We start from the raw sequence: 24,346 nt of genomic DNA, 5'->3' as shown, positions 1-24,346 counted from the left end.
CTTCCTCAGCAAGTTCAGTAAAAACAAAATTATGTGGAATGGCTGATATCTGAGGGGTCTGTGCAGCCCTTCAGAGGTACCTTGATATGTTGGAGAGATGGGCAGAGGAAAACCTTCTGAAATTCACAGAGGCAAGTGCAGGGTCCTGTCCTTGGGGAAGAATAACTCCATGGACCAGTACAAGCAGGGAGCTGACCTGCTGGGAAGCAGCCCTGTGGAAAGAACCTGGGGGTCTTGGTGGAAAACACATCATCTGTAAGCCAGAGCTGTGGCCAAGAAGGTCAAAGTAATCCAGGATCCATCAGGAGGAATATTGCCAGCAAGCTGAGGTAGGTGATCCTGCCCCTCTTCTCAGCCATGGTGAGGTATGTCTGGAGTTTTGTGTCTAGTTTTGGGATCCTCAGTGGAAAAGAGAAAACTGGAGCTGCTGAACCAGGTCCAGCAGAGAGCTACTAAGTTGCCAAGGGTCTGGAGAATCTCTCTTATTAGGACAGGCTGAGGGAGCTGGGCCTGCTCAGTCCTGAGACAGTGGAGAGGGGATCTCATCATTGTCTATACGTGCCTGAAGGGAGGGTATCAAGATAATTGACCCAGTCTCCTCTCAGTGGCGCCAGCCAATAAAGCAAGAGGCAATGGGCAGAAACTGATACACAGGAAGTTCCTCCTGAACATGAGGAAGAACTTCACTGTGAAGGTGACGTGAACTAGAAGGGATTTCCCAGAGAGGCTTTAGAGTTTCCCTCCTTGGAGATATTCAAGAACCTTCTGGATGCAGTCCTGAATCATGCTCTAAGATCACCCTGTCTGAGCAGGGAGTTTTAACCAGATGAGCCTCTGTTATCCCTGACTGATTCTGTGAATTGCTCATTTTTCTTTGCTTGTGTACAAGGCTTTTGCTTTCCCTATGCAATTGTCTTTGTGTGAACCTATGAGTTTTCTCATTTTTACTCTTCTGAAACTCTCCCCAGTCCTGCTGTTAGGGGGAGTGAGTGAACTGAAACATTTATGAAGGTGCGTACTAACAGAATGGGTGAAAAACTTAGCTTTTAGTCTGAGGCATTAAAAAAAAGATTGTAGCTTTTCTACTTTTTGCTGTTCAAATCTGTCAGCTTACCTATCACTCCTTCCAATCGGTATCTGATCATTTACCCTCAAAATGGGCAAAAATAACCAGAGAGCAAATGATTATAAAAGAATGCCAGATGTAATGCTTAAAAGAAATAGCTATCACTTTATTCTAAGTTCAAAGAAAAATTTAATATTTGTGACCATGACTGAACCCTGAAATAGCACTAAGATTTTAAATTTCAATATGAGGTTTATCTCTCATATAGACTGTGTTCTACATTAGCTTTCTTAAACCATGCTAAGTTGCTTCACAAGAAGGTTGCTTTAAAAATACTATACAAATCAAATGTGAGCAAGAGAAAAATGTGGAAAGTATAAGGCTGATGCTAACATTTAACACCTTATCACTCTACAACTAGCTTAAATGAAGTTGTAGTAAGATAGGGAGCAGTCTCTTCTCCTAGGTAACCAGTGATAGGACCAGAAAAAATGGTCTCAAGTGCCGGGGAAGGTTTAGATTGGGTATCAGGAAATATTTTTTCACTGAAATTCTGGTCAGACAATAGAATAGGTTGCCCATCCCTGGAAGTGTTTAAAAAATGTAAGTAGCGCCAGGGACATGGTTAGTGATGAATGGAGTGGTGCTGAGTTGATGGTTGGACTCAGTAATCTTGGAGGTCTTTTCTAGTCTTAAAGATTCTATGAGCCTATGCTTGATTCTCCGAAGGGAAAGTCCAAACCTGTGGATGGGCTTTCTTCCTTTTGCATTGACAAATACAACATAGTACAGCCAACACAAACTGCATTCCTTCATTGCCTCTCTACAGTGCCTGACAAACGCAATGCAGAGGTCCATGGAGCCTCCCCCAGCCCCTGTACAGGACTGAAAATAGTTTTCTTGCATTGGCTCAACATAAAATACTGGATTTTACAAGCTGGATCATCATATTTTCATCTTTAGCTACTTTCTTTTCAGAACCCAAAGTTCTGCTGAGGGGCATAGAGTCCATTCAGTATTAATTGCATACTTATTTCTGAAAGCTTAATCATTCGTTAAATAGACATGGGTTCTAGCTGCATTTTAGCCTCTACTCAAGTTTTTTTTAAAAAAGGAAAAAAGTTTCCTAAGACTTTCAGGAAAAGACTAGCAAGGAAAAAGACCAATCAGCAGGCTGTGACCCCTGAACCTCCCTAGCAAAATTCAGGCTGAAAAACCTCTCTGTCAAAATCATGATATTTTCCATGTTTCACAAAAGTTCTTAACCATCCTGATTAACCATCCATTCTTAAGTATCCAAATTCTGCATAAAAATGTTAAGCTATTGATGACAGCTATAGAATCCATTTATTTCCATGCATAGTAACTGCAGCTGGGACATTCTTAATGTTAACAAAACGCTTGAACTGAAATCCTCCAGGAAATGTTTCTGAAGATTGATTCAAGTTAAAAGAACATGCTGAGGCAAATCTATATCTTGTAGCTTAAAAATAACAGCAAACCCCATTCTTCAGAAGAGAATACGAATCAAATATTTACCTATATTGTTTTCACAGCATGAAAGAAACTTCACTTGCTTAAAATCTAAGCATGTAAAGTCTTCACTAATAACATTTTTGAGCCAATTAAAGTGTTTGCTGATATATATCTTAAAAATTATAGCATTTTCTGTGTATCAACTGAAGGAGTACTTTTGAGTAGGAAAGATTACAAAATATATAAGAATTCTTAACATAGTGTCTCTTTAAGCTCAATCTGCCATCTAAATAAAGCTTCCAGGTGAAAAGAAGCCCTCTCCATTGATATCACCTGGCTTGCTTAGAAAGAAGTCTTAATGGATCTGATATTCAATGGACATAATTTTCAAATGTATTCATCTGAAAAAATTCTCATATTTATGTTAATAGAATTCTGTTATTCTATTATTCATCACACTGCAAAGAAGTATAACAATTCTTCATTGACAATCTAAGAGTAATAAATCTGAGCCAGTAAACACTAAAATTAATTATGCCTTTGTATCCTAGAAAAGTCAAATTAGCATCTCAACAATAATGGTAATTGCATGTTTTTTACTGCACATGAGTTTATAAACTTTCCACAAAGCATAATGCAGTCAAACACAAATTTGCTGATTTTAATGGTTCTTAGAAGAAAATTGGAATCACAAATTTCTTTTTCAAGAAAACACTGGAAGGTCAATGATAATTACTCATAAAGCTGTCAAAGCAGTTCTTCAAGGACATTACATAGCTGAAACTACAATAGAGTAAAATTGCAGACATTGCAAGCCTAATTGGGTTGATAAGTTAATTCTACCTTGCACTCAGAGCAAAATTCTTGGCCCATACCTTGTTTTTTATCTTTCATTTCTGTAATGAAATCAGAGGAAGAAAAACACCCAACAGAGTTTTAGGTACAAGACAGTTATATTTTAAAAGGCTAGTTATGTACAGAGTTTAGCTAAGTGGGAGCCAAGTGTTGGTGGACATGTCTCTTCCTGAGCGAGATCACTCCCTGAAAGGTGTTTGGACTTTTTTGGAAGGACGGTGGTGGATGGTTTTTTCTTTTAGTTCCAATGAAATGTGAACATTTCCTCTAGCATTTGGCCTCCTGTCTGAAGTTAGGTCTGATATAGCAAAGATCTGAAAGACTCATCAAGAAAATATCTTTAGGTTTTTTCATGTTTTTTTCATGATAATAGCCTTATTACTTTGACCATCATGACAATGTCCAAAGAATGGGCAAATGGACAAAGAATGGCTGAAATGAATTAATCATTTTTCTGTCATTCCACTATTTGGGAAGAAATACCACTGTAATCAGAGCTTTCTAAGTCTAGGTATGCAAGGGTAAGTGCTGACTAATACTGCTGTTTAAGGTGAGGTTAATTAATTGTGATAAAGATTAATTAATCTCTTCCCTTCTCTCTCTTTGAAAATAATTTTTATGATGAGACGGTGGCAACTATTAATCCATGTCAGACTTACAAACGTAGAAATAGTGAAGGAGGAAAGGCGGGGGAGGATTTCAACAACATTGTCTTAGGAAAAAAATGAACTGATCTAAAATAAAGACAAATTCTACTTCATTTTACAGCGATCCATTGATTTATCTGGCACTTTTAGAAAGAAGTGTGCTTGGAACATGAGTAATGGCCATAATAGCATATATATCTATAAGCTGTGATCTAGTCTTAAAAGGCTCTGTTCAGACAAGTCTTATTGCTAGCAATAGTGATGCACTTTAAAAGAAGTTGAAGGTACCAGCCATTCAAGTATTTAAGTGGAAGCTGCTTGCCTAGACTCAGATGACTGAGGCAGAACTTCCCCTATACTGTTCAAGCTCTTTGCAATCTATATATCCCACATATATAGATTGTATATATGTAGATATATACAAAGAACATGGCATGAATAATTTCACCAGTAGTACTGTCAGTTACAGAATCAAAGTGTCTTGCAATAATTGGACAGCAGGAAGACAAATTTGGCTCAAAGAGATTACAGAAAGAAGAAAATGCAAAATCGAAACCAGAATTAAAAGAAAAAAAACCACAAAACAATAACACAACAAAGCCACAAAATCCTACCAAAAAAACCAAAAAAACAAAAACAAAACAAAAACCAAACGAAACAAAACCAACCCCCCCCCCAAATCTATAAACATTCCCCAACATGCCTTAAATGGATTTGTTCCCATATATACACTTGAAATCTGACCACCTATGCTAGGGCCTGTCACTAGAAAATGATATCTGGAAAACGTAGCCCAACTGCATGCACTCGAGTATTTAGACCAGCAAAAATGGGGTTTTTTCCCTTTTTTTCCTATACATAGCAGTTATGACCATATATTTTTCATATATAGTAATACATCACTTTGGAAATCTTCCCTGTTCAAAAGCTGCAGTAAAAAAACCCACTAAATCCACACTCACACCCCTTTCTCCCCCAAAAAACCCAAAACAAACCACAAAACCCAATCCCAAACTTTTGGAAATAAAATGTGAAAATTAATGTCAAGTAATTATTATTTTACATATTTTAATTTTAATCCATTATTTAATAAATAGTGGTCAAGAATCACTTGAAAATTTTTGAACTACATTGTAATTATGTAGTTTAAGCAACCTGTGATTTCTCAAACTCTGATACTTGCTACTACTCAGAGCTACCTGAGTTAGCCTATGACACTTCAGGCTTGAGAAGGAAGTAAAAACCAACAGCAATTCAAATATGTTCTCAGTGAAAAATAAATCATTCTGTTTAGAATATGGTACACATTTTTGAGCCCATGTTAGACAGTACTGGAATCTCTTTAACATAAAATAAACAACAATGAAAATTCTATACAAAAAAGACAAATACTCAAACATGAAATTTCAGGAGTTTGTGTTTTAAAAAACACACTCAAAGATGAATATATTTTGAACTGTTCTATAAAGTTGCCTGAAAAACATAATTAGAATGTATGATTATAATTTATAATTGAGTTATAATTTATTATAATTAAAATTTCCCAAGCAGCTACTATCTTTGGAATTTTACTTTTGTGTCCTGTGTACAGCAGAGCAGCAGGTTGCCAGGGCTCAGTGAGGGTTATGGCTTCCAGGGGAGCACACAGCGGTACCTCAGGGTCTGTCCCACCATCCCAGGCAGGAGCAGGCAGCTGGGGGCAATGGGGTAACCCAGCCCCAGGGTTCAGGCGCCTCCTTGGAGAAGCAGATGCACTGAGGCCAGGCAGGGACGTGGGCTCAGCAGGGCCTGGGGGGCTGGCAGGGAGGGGGTCTTTAACCTCAGGCCATGCCAGGGGAGTTCTGGCCTGGACAGGGACCGGTAGACCTGACAATGCTTTCAGCACCTGGATGGGGAATTCACAACGCCATTGTGCAGCACATGAATTCATAAGCTTCCTACCTTTTAGGATTTTGTTTACAGAACTTTTCACCCTTCTTTAAAACAAAGAATATGCACATTAAGAAATAATGGATATTCTAGACAGACTTTGTCCAAAGCCACCAAGAAACTGTGTACAAAGTGGGACACAGATGTGCTGCCAGATGCTGCGAGGCTTTTTTGTTTATCAAAAGAACATTTTCATGTTCAGTATGCTCACATTTTTTGCACTGTTGGACGGTGAACTAGAGAAAAACATCAGGAACCCTAAGAAGTCTTTCAAGGTTACATGCACAGTGTTTTAATATGAAGAAATTCATTATATATACATGTACACACACATATATATATGTATATATTCCAAGTTTTATTTCCAGTTGTTCTAAAGGGAAGAATGGGCATCTCTTCTCTAGAGCCAACATCCCACAGGGTACAGTGGGTTTAACTGTACTGAGTAGGTGACACTTATAAATTCTCCAGGCATATGCGAAAACAGTATTTAAAATTTTAGTTTTGTATAGATCCTTGCGATAAGTAGACTGTACTCACCTGATATCTGCTCTCTTAATGATATCAACAGATCAAAAAGGTTCATGCCATCAATCCAGTCCAATCCAAGCCAATCCAAAGCCCATGATCCTTCCCCAACATCAGATTTCTATTTTTATTAACTCTTATTAAAAGAATTAAACAGATATGTTGAGTACTTCACAAACATACAAATTTCATTACCAGAATACATTAAAAAAACTTTCTTAACTGTTCAAATCATATTGATGTACCCTCTTGGTGGAAAGCTGATTTGCATTTTAATCTTTGATGATGAATTCCACTTTTTTGGTTCCTCAAGAAATGTTTTTTATTTCATGTTTAATTACTAAACTTCCTGGTAAAAATATCTCAAGATTAAATATTTTGTCATGTGCACTGCAACATATGAATACCTCCTTTGTTAGTGATTGTAGGAATGCAGGCTTTGCTACTTGTTTGTGCACAAAGCAAGATATATGTCATTCATACACAAAAAAAAAGATAGAATAGTCTGCTATTGAATAATAATATATCTATTTTTAAAAGATATATAAATAGCTCTTTAAGCCCATTTAAAATAATTTTAACTGATGTAATTATATTTCTATGCATCTCTTTCAAATTGTAGTGGTTCTGCACTATGAAACATTAGCATTTGACTGTGTGGAAGATGACATTTAAAATTAACTTTTTATTCTCTTAATTTGCTTCATTTTTCTTTTGGTAAGATGAATTCCCATCACTTAATTGCTTCAAGTGCAACAGCTGCAAAAACACTTGACATTACCAGAGGGCCCAAAAAAGTAATCCAGACAGATATTCTATTTAGGAAAGAAAGGAAATCCTCTTTATGGGTAATTTTGGTTTGGTTTCGAAAATGACTTAAAAAGGAAAAATATTTTTCTTAAAGCACTACAATATAATTAAATTTCCAAATTCAATATAGAATATTGCTTCAATCTAATGAAATTTGGCTTTTAGCATTTAAATAATAGCTTATTGCTCAGAAACTGGAGAAAAGTTACATAAATCCACTCCTCATCTTATCCCAAATGCTTGGTTTCAGACTGGAAAGCAAATCAACCAACCTACATTCAACTTTGTTTTCTGGAGTTATCCAGTTCCAATTGTGCAAATTGTATCCTAAAGATCTCTTCTTTGCCTGCTGTTTACCAATTTTATACAAAATCTCTCTACAATTTTTCTCTTTACTGCTGCTCTGACAAATTCTTTTATGAAACCTGCCCGTGTCTGATTTTGGCACAGTACCCAAAGAGGGGACAAAAAGCTATAACCAAGACCATGGGAAACAAGTGCTCTGTGCAAAAAAACCCCGTAGCATTTTCAATCAGTAGAAACTCATAAATTAATCATTAGAAATGAATGTTATTAAAAAATCATATTTAACTTTTCATGCCAGATAGGAAATTTTAACCATCTGACAGGAACAACTTTTACTGGGCTGTGTAATTAACCATAATTAAATTACCAGATGGATCAATGTCCTACAGCTCTGCTTACAGAATGTGTGCTTGGACTACAGACCAACTGCAGTGACAGTAAACTCTCCATATGTCCTGATGTCCTGGTATCTTGATCATTCCTACTGAGAGGTGCATTTGGGTGCACCTACTCTCTACATGCAGTTTATTTTCTTTGAAAAATCATCTGAATATGAAGAGCAGGTGGGAAATAATTCTGCCTGCTCCAAACCTGAACTCATATGTTCATACCACTTCTAAGATAAACAGGTCCAGTGTGTTTTACAGAAGTACTCTGCAATGTAGGCGCTTCCTTTCTTCATTCTCTCCTCTTTCAAGAAACTTAAGGAGGTTAATTATACTTTTTCTTTCTACTGGTGATAAATGAAAATTTCAAGTATATAATTTCACAGCATTCAGACAAATCATATTAAATGAAGTGCTAGTGAGCCAAGAAAGCAACTTTGAGAGTAAGATGATTTTTATAGTCTATTGGACAGTGAAGTATTATATTTTGGTTCCAAACTGGTATGGGAGATGTGCAAAAAATACCACATCTACAAAAAGATTGCATTCATGGCACAAGGTGACAGGGGACCACTAGCAGTATCTTATTTTGAATGAACCATGCAAACATCCCCATAACATGATTATCTGTGTTTAGGACAGAGTCAAGTAGGGTAATGATGTTATGCCTACTACATGGGTACAAATGCTATATAAATTATATCCTGTCAGTGAAAGTGTGCATACTTATGGTAAATCATCCTGAAGTAATTACTGAGTGATATTTTACAACTCTTATCTAAATGGTCTGTTTTGCATCTGAGTGCAGTATGTCGATGCTAAGTGATTACTGTAGGGTGTTAAACTGGTAGTATTCTATTTGTCTATAAAGTACTTTGGGATCCACTAGCATAAAACACAAAATGCTATCAAGATGTCTAGATGTTCCTTACAAAATGAAAATAAGGGCATGAATTACATATTGTGCAATTCCTGTCAGTTTATGAGAAAGCTTTAGGACAAAAATCCTTTTTAGACAGTGGTAGACGGCTATATAAGGCACAACAAAATAAACATGATGCTGCTGTGTGCAATGGAAGATTTCCCTTGAGTGAAATCTCTTCAAAAAAAAGGCAAAACCAACTAACCAAAAAAACTCAACAGGTTTTCTTTGGGAAAAATTACTTGAAAAGAGGACTTGAGAGTAAATGACAATTTGAATTTATCAAAAGCAGGCTAACAGAAGTCTGGCAGACAAAAAATCTAAGTTATACAGCAGAGGAGACTTACTTTGAGCTATACATAAAAATGGAAAACAAGAAAACAAAACACTCCCCAAAATCTTTAAAATAAAGCACCAGAGAATTAATACAGTTTAGAACTGACAGCACAGTGTTCTAAATAAAGGAAGAAGCCTATTCTGCAGGCAGTACTTTATGGGCCTCAGCTCAATTAGAGACACTATTAAGACAGTTGTGCAAGTCATGGAGAGGCGTTATTTAGCTTCTCTTGTAGTTTGCTGTTGCAAGGAAATTCAGTTCTATCCAAGTAAGGTCAATGAGAGTTATCCTTGACTATCATGATAACTGCATCAGGAGTACACATCACAGAATCCCTGAGTCATTTAGGTTGGAAAAGACCTCTGGGATCATTAAGTCCAAGCTTTCACCGACCACTGCTTTGCCAACTAGACCATGGCACTTAGTGCCATATTCAGTCATTTCTTGTGCACCTTCAGGGATGGAGACTCCTCCCCCTTCCTGGGCTTTCCATTTCAATGTTTAGTAAAGCTTTCCTGCTTATGTCCAGCCTGAACCTCCCCTGGCACAGCTTGAGCCCATTTCCTCTTGTCCTGACACGTGCTACTCCTTTCAGGGAGTTGTAGAGGATGACAAGGTCTCCCCTGAGCCTTCTTTTCTCCAGGCTAAACAACCCCAGTTTCCTGTTGGGGAGATATGCATCTGATCCTGCTGCAACTGGGGAGTAATGAAGCGGTTTCAAGAAAATTTGAATGTAATTTTCAAAGCCACATTACCTCTTTGATGTCTTATATTGCTGTTTCCCACTGGACAAAAAAAAAAGATTGTAAAGTGAATCTTAATCTTCATAGAAATTTCTGACATAACTCTTTGCTCTCATAATATATAGATAATTCTAAAAAAAGCAGGGATAGACAAAGCCATATAAGGTGCTCTCATCAAATAAAGGTCTCTCAACATTTTCTAAGAAAGTAATTTATATTACAATAAACAATTCATGATCATGCACACTAATAATATCAACTATAAAATCACAAATCTCCTTATTCGTTTGCCTATAACTCTGCATATGCTATTTTATAAGTACACAGATCAATTTCTAATTAAAAAATACATATATATTTAATGCTGAGCCACAGCCATTGCTTTTCACAACAACACTAAGAATGCTCAAGGATCATTATGTCTGTAAAAGATTTTTGTTGGGCTATTTTAACTATTTTGTATTTCTCCCATATGGTGAAGTAATCTCCACCGAATCAACAATGTGTCCTCCTGACCCAAGCTCATGCTTTTCTCATCTTCATGCTTTAAAGAAAATTGTCTATGAACAGCTGCTCCTGCAGAACTTCAGTAACAGGACTTTGAAACAAACCACTACTTCTGTGCACTCAGTGTGTCAGGCAGAAAGCCTAAAGAGGATGGGTGGGGGAAGAGGGAAACAAAAATCCCATCTATTCTGAAATTGCCTTTACAGTATTTTATAGTTATTTTAATATAAATGCTGGAGCATGCAAAATGGAACAGACTTAGGCAGCAAATCTTGTACTTTAAAAAGTAATATTTAAAGACTAGTATTGTCACCAAAAATTCTATTGTTTCCAACAGTATTGCCAAGTTATTGATCATTTAGGAGACATATGAAGTATCCCTCTCTGCCTTTCACATTGTCTGCCTGTCAAGGGGACATTTAACATGCAGGTCTTGCATTCCCTGCAGCACTGTTGAGAATTAGTGAGAAGTGAGTGTCTAAGGAAGATGACATCCAGTAAGCATTCTACATTCAGCCACTGCTGATGTGAAATGACATGGAATCTGAAGCCTGTTCATATAGCTCTCTTGCTTTACTGAGTAATGTTTCAGGCAAAAAGAATGTTGCAACAGTGTTCAGACATCTCAAATCATAACTATTTTTATTAGAACTGAAAATTAGAAGAAATTAGACAAGTAACTATGTCTTTTTTTCCCTTCACTGGTATGAAACACTACATCTTATCATGTTGACAGAACTAGCTATCCTAGTCTTAACATTATGTTTAAGAAAGTTATCTATAACAGAGTTTTACCCACAATGATCCTTGGGTTTCTGTTTCACTTTCTTTTTGATGATGTTTTTATCAATTCATCTTTTTCTACTTTTTTCTTGCAGAGAGAAACATAACCAATATTTTCTCTGAAACACACAATTATAGCATTTAACAGTACTGAATTCCAATCCAGTATGGATTGGCCTGATAACAAATATATTCATTCTAGACTATCAAGCCACCTGTGAGTTTCAGCCACACAATACACTTCAATAAATGACTTTTCCAGGATGTCTGGAAATGCTTTGAGAAAAATTGAGTAATACACAAATATATGCACAATTTATGGTTTCATTCACACCATTATCAAGATAGAACACTTAGTTTCAGTCATACTTGACCTCAGCTTAGAATCGCTGATTTTATCTGAGGAATCTCAATCATAAGTTTTCACAAGGTTAACAAATATATAAAATGTTTTTTAAAATAAGATTCAATTCATCAGTTATGTTGTAGCGAATATATAAAGGGGAAAATGTTAGGGGAAAGAAAGATGAGGAAAAGATAAAAGTAGTCTATTGCTGAGTCATTGGCTCTAAGGAGTGTGGAAGATGGCATCAAATCTACCAAAGAGGCTAAAGAGAGATTGCAAGATCTCCAAATAAAGTAAAATCAAAATAATTTTTAAAATAAAAAGATAAAACCTGCAACGTACTCTTGTAGTTGTTCAAAAAACCAGAATGGTTAGAAATGTTAACATCCTTCAACATATGGATTTCTTTCAGAGAAATGTAGCCTGAGAGACAGGGTGCTCAGAGAGAATCAATGACAGAAAAATGCTCCACAAAAGTTCTGTTAGATGGAGTATTTAGGTTTGACTCTTGTAGTTTTTAATTTATTTCTTTAACTATCCATGCCACCTATAAACATTTGAAGTTTCACTGAAACATGTGAAGTTTCACTTTCTCTATTAGTTGTTGAAAGCTAAAATTTTTACTAGAATTTTCACTTGTTCTGAAAAATCAACAACTATTTGTCTTCATGATGACTGTGCATACCTAGTTGGGTAATACCCCGTCAACTTCCTACTCCAAAATACTTTTCCTTGATTACACAAAGAAAAAACAAGAAATAAGGACTATGAATCCTCAGTATTTTGCCAAATATTTCTCAGTGACTTAATTTTCAGAGGGAAAAAAGTATAAATTTATAGGGTATAGGAAAGGTATAGGGAAGCGACGTGGTTCAGGAATGGTATTCCCAAATCTAGTTCTCCCACCAAGACCTCTCAAACCACACTGCTGCTCACTCACTCTCTCTCCCCTCTCTTCTCCCTTCTCCATCCCCTCTTCCACCCTCCTGCACCCCTGAAGGTTCCTGGAGAAGACCACTGCAGGCACGAAAGGCAAAGAACACAAGTTGAGGTAAGAACAATTTACTAAAAACAGCAATGAGATAGGAAAAGAAACAGTAACAGCAACAATATTTTTGACAGAAGTATACAAAATGAGAGAGCAGGTCCTCCCCCATCCGCTGCCAGGCTTTGCTACCCCAGAAAGGGATGCCTCTCCTCCCCAGAAGTGAGAAAGTCCATCTTCCCCACCCCTGGCAAAGATGTAATGTGGTTTTGAATAACAAAATATCTTGGCCGTGTTCCCTCCAACTGATCTGGGCCAGAACCAGGACTGGAAAAAAATTTAAATTCCTATTTTAGGGAAAACTGTATATGTTAAAGCAACCAGCTCTGATTTAGAGTGATGTTGTATTTAATTACAAGTAGTACACAGTTCAATAATGTTCCAAACAGTTTTTCATTTTTCTGTCAAGTTTGCACAATCACAGATATGTTCTTGCAATTTTAGATAATGAAAGACAACAACATTGCATGTCTGGAGAAAAGGATGAGGTTGGCACTTGATGGATATTAGACACTGAAAAAATTAAAAATGCATCAAAATTTTAAAAAGTGGTCTGCTTAGCTAATTTTCCCAGTCCAAATAATTGCTTTTTATATGCAAAATAAAAATCTGTAATTTTCAATTCAAATGCTTTATCAGGAGGATGGAATATCCTGGAATTGGTTTATTAGTAATGAAACTCACTGACCTTTTTCCCAGGCAAGGAGGTGTTTCTAGGACTGAGGATAACCCTCACTACCATTCTACATTTCCACTTAACATTTTGAAATACTGAGGTTTAAAACCCACATAATAAGGGATTTGTATTATTGTTCCTAGCAAGTTCATAAACAGACATTCAGAATTTTCTCTCATAATCTAATCTAATCTAATCTAATCTATTAAATACTTCATTGGAAAGGACAATTAGACTAAAAACACCAAAACCCTAAAGAAAACAAGGAAATAGAAATTATAGCCAAAAATCACTACTCAAATCCCCAACCACAAAAAGAAAACCATTCAGAAATTTTCTTTAGTTAAGACAAAGTGTGTTATATAATAAATGGATTACCTATAGTGCTAATACAGTGAAATATCACCATCTTCATGGGACTGAAAAAGAGTAAGCAATGATAAGAGTCAAGTAACACCGAAACCCACTTTTTAGCACCACTAAATTCTCTTCAGGATCTTCATGTAATTCTTCTCACTCCTTCAGATATGAAGTATAAACAGAATTTCTTCTGCCCAGCTATTTGATTTAGCCTACTACTTACCAATTCAGAAGCCAAAGGTCTTTACAGAGAAGCCCATTGGAAACTTGGAAAACTATAAGAAGTAGTAGTACTTTCTAGCAAAAAGGACTGCATATCAATCCCAAAAGGAGGAAAAGCAATGGGCCTTCTCTCTTCCAACATGAAATAGCAAGGGATATTTAGGAAACAGAACATACTTTTTTTTTAGTTATTATTATTATTATTATTAATTTTCTGGTCCCATTAAAAAGAATCTTATGCTAGCAGTAGGAACTGCTCTACAAACACAATCATTTATTTTATGACCTTTTAATTCTTGCAGAAAATACATAATTGCACTAGGCAATCTCATTTTGTCTTATACTTTACCAGCTTGGAATATAATATTGTGTAGGGGGATGTACTTTTAATCAACTGAAACATCTGCCTCCAAATCATTGCACTGACAATTTCTAGTATCCAGCACACAAATTAATTTACTTTTAATGGATTAAAAAAAATGTTCAGCAGTTTTTGCATTAAAATATATCTAGATATAGAAAATACTGACATTTAATATTCTAGTCTAAAAGTAATAAATTCAAATTATTTTTACATAACAGAAGACCTTGAGCTGAAATCTATTAAAAAATAACACATTTTTGTCTTAGGGTAAAAACCTGAAATAAAAAAAAATAATTAATTCTGCTGTAACCTAATATGAAGAATGGGCATTTGCCAGAGACCATTTCTGAGGCACATGTCATGAAACATAGATATAGAAAGACAGCTCATAAAAGTGAAGGGAGTGAAACAGAAAGACAAGGGTCTATAGTATTGTTTGACCATAAGTTATTTATAAAAGTTATTATATAATAAAGCTGAAAGACTAATCAGGGCTGCTGAATAATATTCACTTTTAACTGAAAAAAGTTAAAAAGTTAATTTATTTTTTTCTCTGTTGTTTCTCAAATTACTAGCACCTTACACAATTAATAATTTCTTTCAAATGAATTTAGACTCTTCAAGGTAACAAAATTATTTTTCAAAAAAAAAAAAAATCAAAAGACCTCCTTTAAAGACATTTACATGGTATTGATTTGAAATTATGAAGTAACTATATTACCTTATCCACTAGCTCCTAATTTTTCCAAAAACTCTCAGCAGTGGCCTTTTTAGATCCCATTTTGTTTTCTATATACACATCTTCCATAGCTGAAATTCAGTCATCACAATAAAAAGGATAGTACTCCAGCCAACAAGGAGGAATGTATGCAGGCTGTCTGAAGACATTATATTATTTTTTAAGCCTAAGAAGGTATTCTGCCTCTAACCCATCTGTTGTTTTTCTGTCATCCTCCTCCCTCCCTCCCCCTGCCACCCACTCCTTGAAGGAAACAGAAATATTAAAAAACCAGAGTCACTTCATAGCTATTGTGGGAGATAAGACTTTAAAAAAAGCTTTGTGCTAAAGATTTGAACTGGAATTCAGAATGTATGAGTGTAATCCTTGCTTTAGTAAGCCATCCATAAACTTCCAGCATGACAAGGCACTTCTCTATGCTCAATTCCAGCCATCTTCCTTCACCAATTTTAGGTCATTTAGGAAAGAATTCCTTTTAAAGTAGACAAAATTGAACTTTCCAAAGAACCTTTGTAATAACCAATATAAATTCTTCTGCTTGTGAGATATGAAACCAACATCTGAGTGAAGGGGATATTTGAGTACCAAGAACAAGATGAAGGGAAGAGAAAGAGAAATTGAACATCACTTAACATTACAATACTCTTGTCCCAATTAGTGTAAATCGATACATGGCTCATTCCTAATTCAATTCTTTTAAACTGAAACAGCTTCAACCTGAATGTCTTTATAATGATTTATAGGTAAAAACATAAATCTTACAGGTGGAAGAGAAAGCTCATGTGTGTATCCTACTTTGACACTGTAACCCTCAAAAACATTTGATGTGTAAATAAGGGAATATGATTTTCATAAGACATCAAAAATTTACTACTAGTCTCTTTAAAGTTTTATAGGCATAACTAATTTACTCAATTTTGTATGGTTAGTCCAGTTAAAATGATACTTATATTCATAGTCTAAATTATGTAAATAACTTAGACCAAATCTTATTATTAATATTACACTTAAAAGTCATTGTATATAAAATTTCTAGTTCTCCTTTTTGTCTGCTGTTAATCTCTACACTGTTCCCCTGTATATCTCCTTGAGGACAGTAATGTGAATAATGGAATTTTTTTGCTTTTCCAGGAAGAAATATGTTCTTGATTCTGATGGATTCTTCTCTATTGTGGTTCCACTTCAGACTATTTTCTTTCTTCTATATATTTATATAGTTAATGAATTTAGGAATATATATTTCTATATTTTTAAAAATTAATCTTTTTTCTTTTAGCTACTCTAGAATCTGTTCTGCCCAACTCCCAAATCTTCACCACAATAGCTCACCCCTTTTGAATTTTTCATAGCTTCAATCCTAAGTGTACATTTTTTTATCATCTCATTCTTGTACTTCACTGCACCATGGAAGTCTCTGTTTCACTTTTATTATCAGGGCCTCATATTTCATTCTCTATAGGAAAATTATTCCTTATTTCTTCATAAAAAAAATTATGGTTATAGCACAAAAAGATAAACAAAAGCCCTTAAAAAAAAAAAAGTCAAAAAATGCTGCTGCAGGCAAAGAAACGAGAAAAAAAAATTCAGTGGAAAAATCAGTGGGCTGTTGCTATGACTGGCAATGCTGTATATACTGGTCTGCAGGCTATAAACCTGAGTATTGTAGTAGGAGTTACATCAAAAAAAAATACCTCTTCCTTGTGCTTTTCAAAGAAAGCAGAACTATCACTGTATTTTTCAGAGGATTTGGTCCTGATGTCATGCCTTGACATGATCCTAGAAAACCGTGTAGACTGAAATCTTTCACGAAAATTAAGTAGAGGAGCAAATAGTACCTAAATCCTCACTGGTCTTAATGCAAGCTATGTTCTGAGCCATCCAGCTCTGTCAAGATGTGATGTTAGCTGTCAAAAATCTTCACAGGAGAAGGGAAGGCTAAGGACTATAGGTCTACCTCAAGGGCACAGAGTTTTTTTAGAGAAGGAGGCAGATTTTTGAATTTCAGTTGTGAACACAGTTGAAAATATTGCACAATTCGCACTGTAGGTCTATAGGAACTGAGATTAGAGGAGTATAACAAAGCAGGGAAGAAGAGAAATATAAATGAGCAACACCTAAAATTAAAAAATAATTAAAACTATAGAGCTTGTTTAAGAGTTTGTTTAAAAGTTTGTTTACATAGTTTAAAATATTTTGACCAAAGCCAAATACGATATTTAATACACAAAAAAACACATTGTGCCCTCTGTTTGTTTCCTCTATGCCCTGTACACTGGGATATCATGTAATCAATAAAATGAAACAAAACACTATGAAATAAACTAAAAAGAGCAATTTTTTCCCCTCATGTTAGATCTAGAGATACAGGACTAGTGCTATTTGTATGAATGTACTTCAATCAGAACACTTCTCATCTTATAAATCTTGTCCTATCCTTACTGTAGTCATACATGTGACATCACTACTTTGAGAGCAAAGTTATTGATGCTTAAAACTAAGGAAATTGTGACTGAGCTTAGAAACTGATGAGTTTGGAAAGATAACAGTCTAAGAGGTGTAGGAAATAATCAGTTGGGGAAGATTTATCCAAAAGTGTATGCGGATTTCTGCATTCTGAAATAAGATGCAAAAAAATATTAGGAATGGTTGGGAAAAAAAAAAAAGAAATATAATGTTTGCTACCTAAATAGTATGTCAGTAAGCAAGATTAATCAGAGACAAGTGTATTTTCATACCAATATTAAATGTCAAAGGGAATAAAGGGTCTGAGGAAACATGAAACAAGAAAAAACAAACTGAAATATATTGCCCTAGATGAACACATTAATGAAATAGATGCACCAGAAATTTGTTGACAGCCACTGGGATGGTAAATGCAAAGATGTATGTGAGAGCCTAGTATGACAAGAAAGAGAACTTCAGTTTGAACAGATGAACATATTCAGAACAGAATTTTAATGGTCGAAAATACCAATCTTAAATGACAATATACATTTGTGTAGCTGTCTGAACAGGATAATGATACTGATTACCAGATTCTCAGGCAATAAAGTTTTTCTGGATAGCATCAGCATCCTCCTATCAATTAGTCAAATGTCACTGTGGGAAATTAAACAGATAATATTTTAAGAGATTAAAACTATGTTTGTTCTAGGACCAGCTAATCAGGAAGCCACTCTAGTAAGAAAGTTGCTACTGATTTGATGTAAAACAAAGATACTGTTCAAAATCCTATGCAAGTATACAGTTTCATAATTGTGATGATTTAACAACTTAGATTCAACATCTCTACAGAAGAATAAAGGATAAAAAGAAGCTTGTAAACAAAGTCAAAAGTAGGAAGAAATTTCAATAAGCAGTTTGACAAGAGACAGGAAAATGGAGGTAAGAATAAATGTTCAGTTGTTCATCCAGCATTGACAGTAATCAGAATTCTTCCACTTGGGTTAGTGTAATTCAGCATAGATATGAGTCATTAAAACAGGTTCTGTGAGTACAAAAACAAATTATGACTTGAATGGTACATACACCTCTGAGTCACTAGTCAGTGACAGAGCAGGTGAAATTCAAGGTGTATGGGGGAAAAAAAACCCAACCAAACATTTTTTGTACACATGTAAAACCAGTGTGACCTGAGTACAACCACTCAAGAGCAAAGTTCTTGGCTGAATATTAAATCCATGAAAATATAAGCTCAACATGCAGAACAAGTCAAAAATAGAAAAGCAATAGTTAAGAAGCATTGAGAAAGAAAGCAGGGGAGAGAGAAGAAAATGTCATTATGCCACTATTTAAATACATGGCTTACCCTCAGCTAACAGCACTGTTCTTCAGGGGTCGATGCTAGGTCTGTTGCTGTTTGACAGCACTGCTGATCTCCATGGTGAAGAAATGCAGACACTCAGATTTACAGATAATACAAGGCCTGGAAGAGTGGTTAACATTTTAGAGTCTGCTATTCAGAGGGATTTCATCAAGCTGGGGGAATAGGATATCTGAAGCACTAAAATGGCAAATGCAGAACCTAACTAGTACAGATTAATAAAGGCTGGGGCCTGGCTGGCTGGGGAGCAGCTTTACAGAGAAGGAAAGAAAGGCTCTTGAACAAGCTGAGCATGAGGCAGCTGTGTGTCCTTGCTCTTATCACAGTAAAATGAAGGGGAGAGAAAAATGCACTGGTGCTCCATGAAAGGCTGTAACTATTCCTATTCAATGCAAGGTGACACAGTTATTAAAGGAATATCATAGCCCTAATTTCGCATTTCTTCACAGGTCAAGTGGAAAGTTAAAATTTACGAACACACCAATCTACAACTGAAAAAAAATGCTGAGATTGGCTCAGGGAAAAGAGTTAGAACAATCACTTTTTAGGACTCTCAGCTGCTTTGTAAGAATAACAAAACAGCCATAAATTATCTCACCTAAAGCACTTTTTAAAGAAGTAGGAAAATGAGAGCTGATTTTTCTCCAAGCTTATTAAAAGGGTGCATAAACTAATATTGCTATCAAAATTGCCTAAAGAATTTCTGTGTGGCTAGCAATGATTTTTAGAATGTATAACTTAGAATGACTATTCAATTTACTAAGTAGAAGCACATAGTGAATGCTCAGCAACATCATCAGGATACTTGAACTTGGAAGATTTACTGTTTTTTTCCTTTTGTGTGTTATTGTTGAAATCTTTCTTAAACATAAGCAATACTTATTGGAAGAATATATCTGTGTGGTTTTGACTGAGATTAAATCCTCCTCTCAGGTCTTCTAGAAAATATTTAGACTAAGAAAGGGAATGTCATCTCTATTGAAACACACACAGGTACAAGAGACAATATACTATCTGCAGTAAGTATATAATTATCTATTACGTATCTTAATAACTGAAATCACCTAAACTCCAGATTGACTATGGTCTCATCCTGGTAGTTTTAGTGAACAAGGACAAAACACCCTTGTGGTGGTGCATCCTTCTCCCTGCCATTCTTCTGCATATGCTGTATGCTCTGCCTATGTACTAGTCTATAGAGTAAACTTGCCAGTGAATTCTGTTAAATCACACTTTCACAAGTTTATATTAAAACCTGCTCTTTGCCAATATCTTTGGCAGTGATTATTTAATTGGCCACACCACTCATTTACAACAAACCATTATATACATTAAAAATATAAGGGACTCTGGATACATATATAAAGAAAGTATAAAATAAATAAAGATTATGTTGTTTTCATCGTTGCTATATCACAAACCTAAGGTATATAGAAAGTGCAGGCAAAAGTTAAGCTCCACATGTTTTTCAGTATCTGAAACATGAAAAATGAACTGATGATTTGGCCTAAAGTAAGGAGAAAATTGCTTTTCAAGATAAAGACACTTTCTGTGTAGAATAATCGGTGGAAGTGTAAATGATGCTTATTGAATAATTAGAAATCAGATTATTTGTAATGCTTCAAAAAGTAGAAATAAAAAGAATTATGTACTTTGAGGAAAAACTAGTCAAACCATATATCCTTGGTGTTGAAGATACCATTAGACTGTAAATAACATATTTGCATTCAAGATCACTGAACAAGAAATAGAAGTTACTGAAGACATTTAACCAGGATTATTATTTTTCTACTAGGTACTGCATAATTTTGTGTAGTTAAAAGCATAATGCATGTAAGAAATCATTTGACCAAAACTAAACTGAGGTCAAGAAGAACTGTCTGACTGTAAAACAATTGCTGACATTTTCATTTCTGGAGAACAACAGGTCACGAGCAGAAACTGAAATTAACAAAAAGAGAAATACATTAAACAGAATCTGGCTAACCTGAAGTTGCACTTTATTTGGCTTAGTAAGAGAAAGTGCCCTGTGTCCTACTTCTGCTGACAAAAAATGACTAAACTGTGATCTGAAAAAATTGTGAAGATGTTCAGGTGTATAAATATGTCAGAGTAAAAGAACCTTAAGAATAGTGCTGGGCCTTCTTAATTACTTGTGAAAAAAGAATAAGAACTTCTGGGCCAACTAATTTAAACTCATCATAAGGGAATGGACAGAAATACAAGAAAAAGCTTTTGAAGAAGTAAAGAGAATAATTTCAAATTCTCCATTAATGAAATTGTATAACTCAATGGAAAGTCTAGGTTTAGAAAGTGACACATTACAGAGTAGTTAGGGAACCACATTAATGCAGAGAGAATGTCTAAAAGCACTTATGAGCTGTTATTTCTTAGGTAATGAATGAGAAAGAATTAGCACTAGACCTTTAAAAATGGACTAGAATCTTTCACAAGCTCTGTCAGGACAAAAAAAAGCTGTACAGTGTCATGTACCTTCAACTTTTCTTATGTTTTAAATATCTGAAAGCATTATTTTAAATGGAGAATGGAAAATTGGTTCATCAGCATCCCCATCTAACAGGGTCTGGCACAGTTAGGATCTCCTGCAATGCTTTGCCAAACCCTACGACAATGCAATTGTCAGACCTGTTCCTTCCATGCAGTTAGTGTACCCCATAATCAGAAATTAAACCTGAAAAGATGTACTGCATTTTTCTCATCAGAATAATGCCACCTTTTCTCTTGAGAGCCTCTTCAGCTCCTCTATGCTTTTTCACACAAAACACTCTGTACTCCAAAGAACCTGAATCAAGCAAATCAAATTTGAATACTCACCCCTTTCAACACAATTGTATTCCCAGAGTTAGCTTAAACCTTAACACATTTCACTTTTAAATTCTTGAAGTCAGGGTGCCTCATGCGACAGCAGTTCTCTGATTTTTGGGGACAGCAGGACTGCCCAAGTCAGCAGGGCAGGGCAGCCCTTGGCATCCTGGGCCAGAGCCAAGGCAGCCAGGGAGCACCGAGGCAGCCCCAGGCATGTCCTTGGGCACGGGATGAAGCCAGGCAGGAATGTCATCCCACATTGAAGGGGTGAGGAGCAGGCCCTGTGAGGGAAACCAGGGCCAGACATGGTCCCAGACTGGCCAGGAAGGGCATTTGCAGGAGAGTTAGGTTTGGTTAGGCTCACTTAACAGCTGGTCACAGACACAATAGATAGTTCTGAAGAAAAGCTCTTCTCTGGGTATTCCCAAGAAATCTCTGATCCCTGGGAGATCAGAGGTAACAACTGAACACCCAGCTGCTGGTTCAGTGGGGATACAGATATTCAACATAATTCTGCTTAAATCTCAAATCTAACAGGTGCTCCCACAATCCAATTGATAAGTCTCCAATTAACAAGCAGAACTTGGTTAGTAGCTATGTATGGTGACCAAGTCACAGAGCAGCAGAAGAGCTTCCACTGTGTGACAACAAAACAGCAGAGACACAAGTATGGGTTCGCTGGTTGATTGGTGACAAAGACATGAAATTTTAGTGTTTTTGTGAATAGAGAATATCTTAGTTATTATATCTTCTAGGTAACACATTTATATGTCAGATACAGTTCCTGATTGTTTTCAAGGGCAGATTTTACCCTTTTATGGACAGAATTAGTTTAATTTGTGATTATACTTTCTTTTATTAAACTCAGAACAGTGTAATTTTGAATAGTTAAGATGGAAAAAGGAGAAGGATCAATTTAGTCTTTCAAAAATTCCAGGTAAAGTTTTGCCTTTGTATAGCTATTGGTCAGGAAAATCACTGAGATCATAAAGGATTCAAATCCTGAGACCAAGCCAAAATACAAAATGGATTCAGTGTGTGTATAATGCTATTTGACTTTGTGTCTGGAATTGTTGCCCTTAGCGATTTCCCCAAAGGTCCTTCCAGGATGAAGTCTAAATCATCTTTTCAGTTCAGAGATGGTCACCTATGGTAGTTATAAACAAGCAAACAAAAAGAAATGGAGTGGCAGCCTGGTATGCAATGCCATGAAACACCTACATTTCACAGGAATGGATACCTGCACTCGTTGGAAATTTGAGTTAATTTTTATCTGTATCTGAATGTGCCTTGTTGTCTGAGGTTTCCCTTCACATCCAAAGCAGTGCAACCTTGTATCAGGGCTAAACAAAGATTGCACCAGACTTAAATAAGAACGAGGAAAGTGGGCTAGTCTGGTATTCAGGTTGACCTCAAGTCCACACTGCACAAATTACATTCACCCAAAACTTCATTTTAGCAAATAATGTTCCAACCTCTGAACACAGTACCAGGTGACATTATTTGACAAGAACTTTTTCATTTCTTATTCAGTACTTAGCTAATCCAAAAGCAAGCAGGGCATATGCAGTGCCAAAAGTCATTCAGGAAAAATGCTGAAACAGTTTTTTTCTTTATGAATATTCATGAAATTATTTTAGAAAAACACGAATATTTTTTTTGTGATTGCTTTGTTATAGTCTACCTTAACACTAAACACATTGCAAAACATAAATCTTTAGGCAGATAAGGATAGAAAATATATTTTTTTATGAATAGTCTCAAATGCCAAGGACAACCTTCTCTGAGAACTTTAAACATGAAAATAACGCATAAGAATTTAGGAGAACTAAAAGCTATATAAAATTATATGTCTTTGTATTCCACCCTAAGAGAGTTTAAGCATTGAAAATCAGTAATTTTAATCAATGCAGTTAGCAACTTTTAGTATAGAAGTACATTTAGGTGGCAGAAAGATATAAGCTAAGAATAAGAATTAAACTGTTTCATCTAACTACTCACAGTACTGTGGCCAAACTCAGCAGAAGCTGCTAAATCAATTTTAGCAGCTAGTACATATGGTGCCTTATTTTTCCATAGATACAATAATGACAGCACCACCCATACACAAGTCCTTCCAACAGCAGGGCAGGCACATTATTAGAGTTACAATCCACATACAAACATTCATCCACTTACTTGTGACAACTGAGTTCTGATTATTTTACATATCTGAACGAAAGACAAAGAACTGCAGGCATTGAATAGCTAACAGAAGAATTCATTTTTCAGAAGAATATTGAATGTGACAAATAATAGGTTTCAAATGTACCTAAGACATATTTTTGCATATTCCCAAAGCTAGAAAATTCCTCATGACAAAATTTGTGGTTAACAACTCCTTGAGTCTGCCTGCAAGCACTTACATTGTCATCTTTGAGCACAGTAGGAACAACTGAAAAATCAAGAGTTGCCCAAGGTTTTCTGAGAAAATTACACACTGGAGAAAATAGACTGTGATTGTGCTGTAAAATCCCAGCAACTCTCAACCAAAGGCTGCAGAATGGAAACAAAAACATTCCCAATGAATTCAATGACTGTATCCAAACATCTAAAAAAAATCTGATGTAAGAATCTCTTCTTTATTATAACACTGATATTATTTCAAAAT

The sequence above is a fragment of the Melozone crissalis genome, unplaced genomic scaffold (assembly GCF_028551555.1).
Source record: "Melozone crissalis strain CALT ecotype California unplaced genomic scaffold, PUWL_Pcris_2 ptg000002l_1, whole genome shotgun sequence".
NCBI lineage: Eukaryota > Metazoa > Chordata > Aves > Passeriformes > Passerellidae > Melozone > Melozone crissalis.
Note: the sequence above shows the minus strand (reverse complement) of the source record.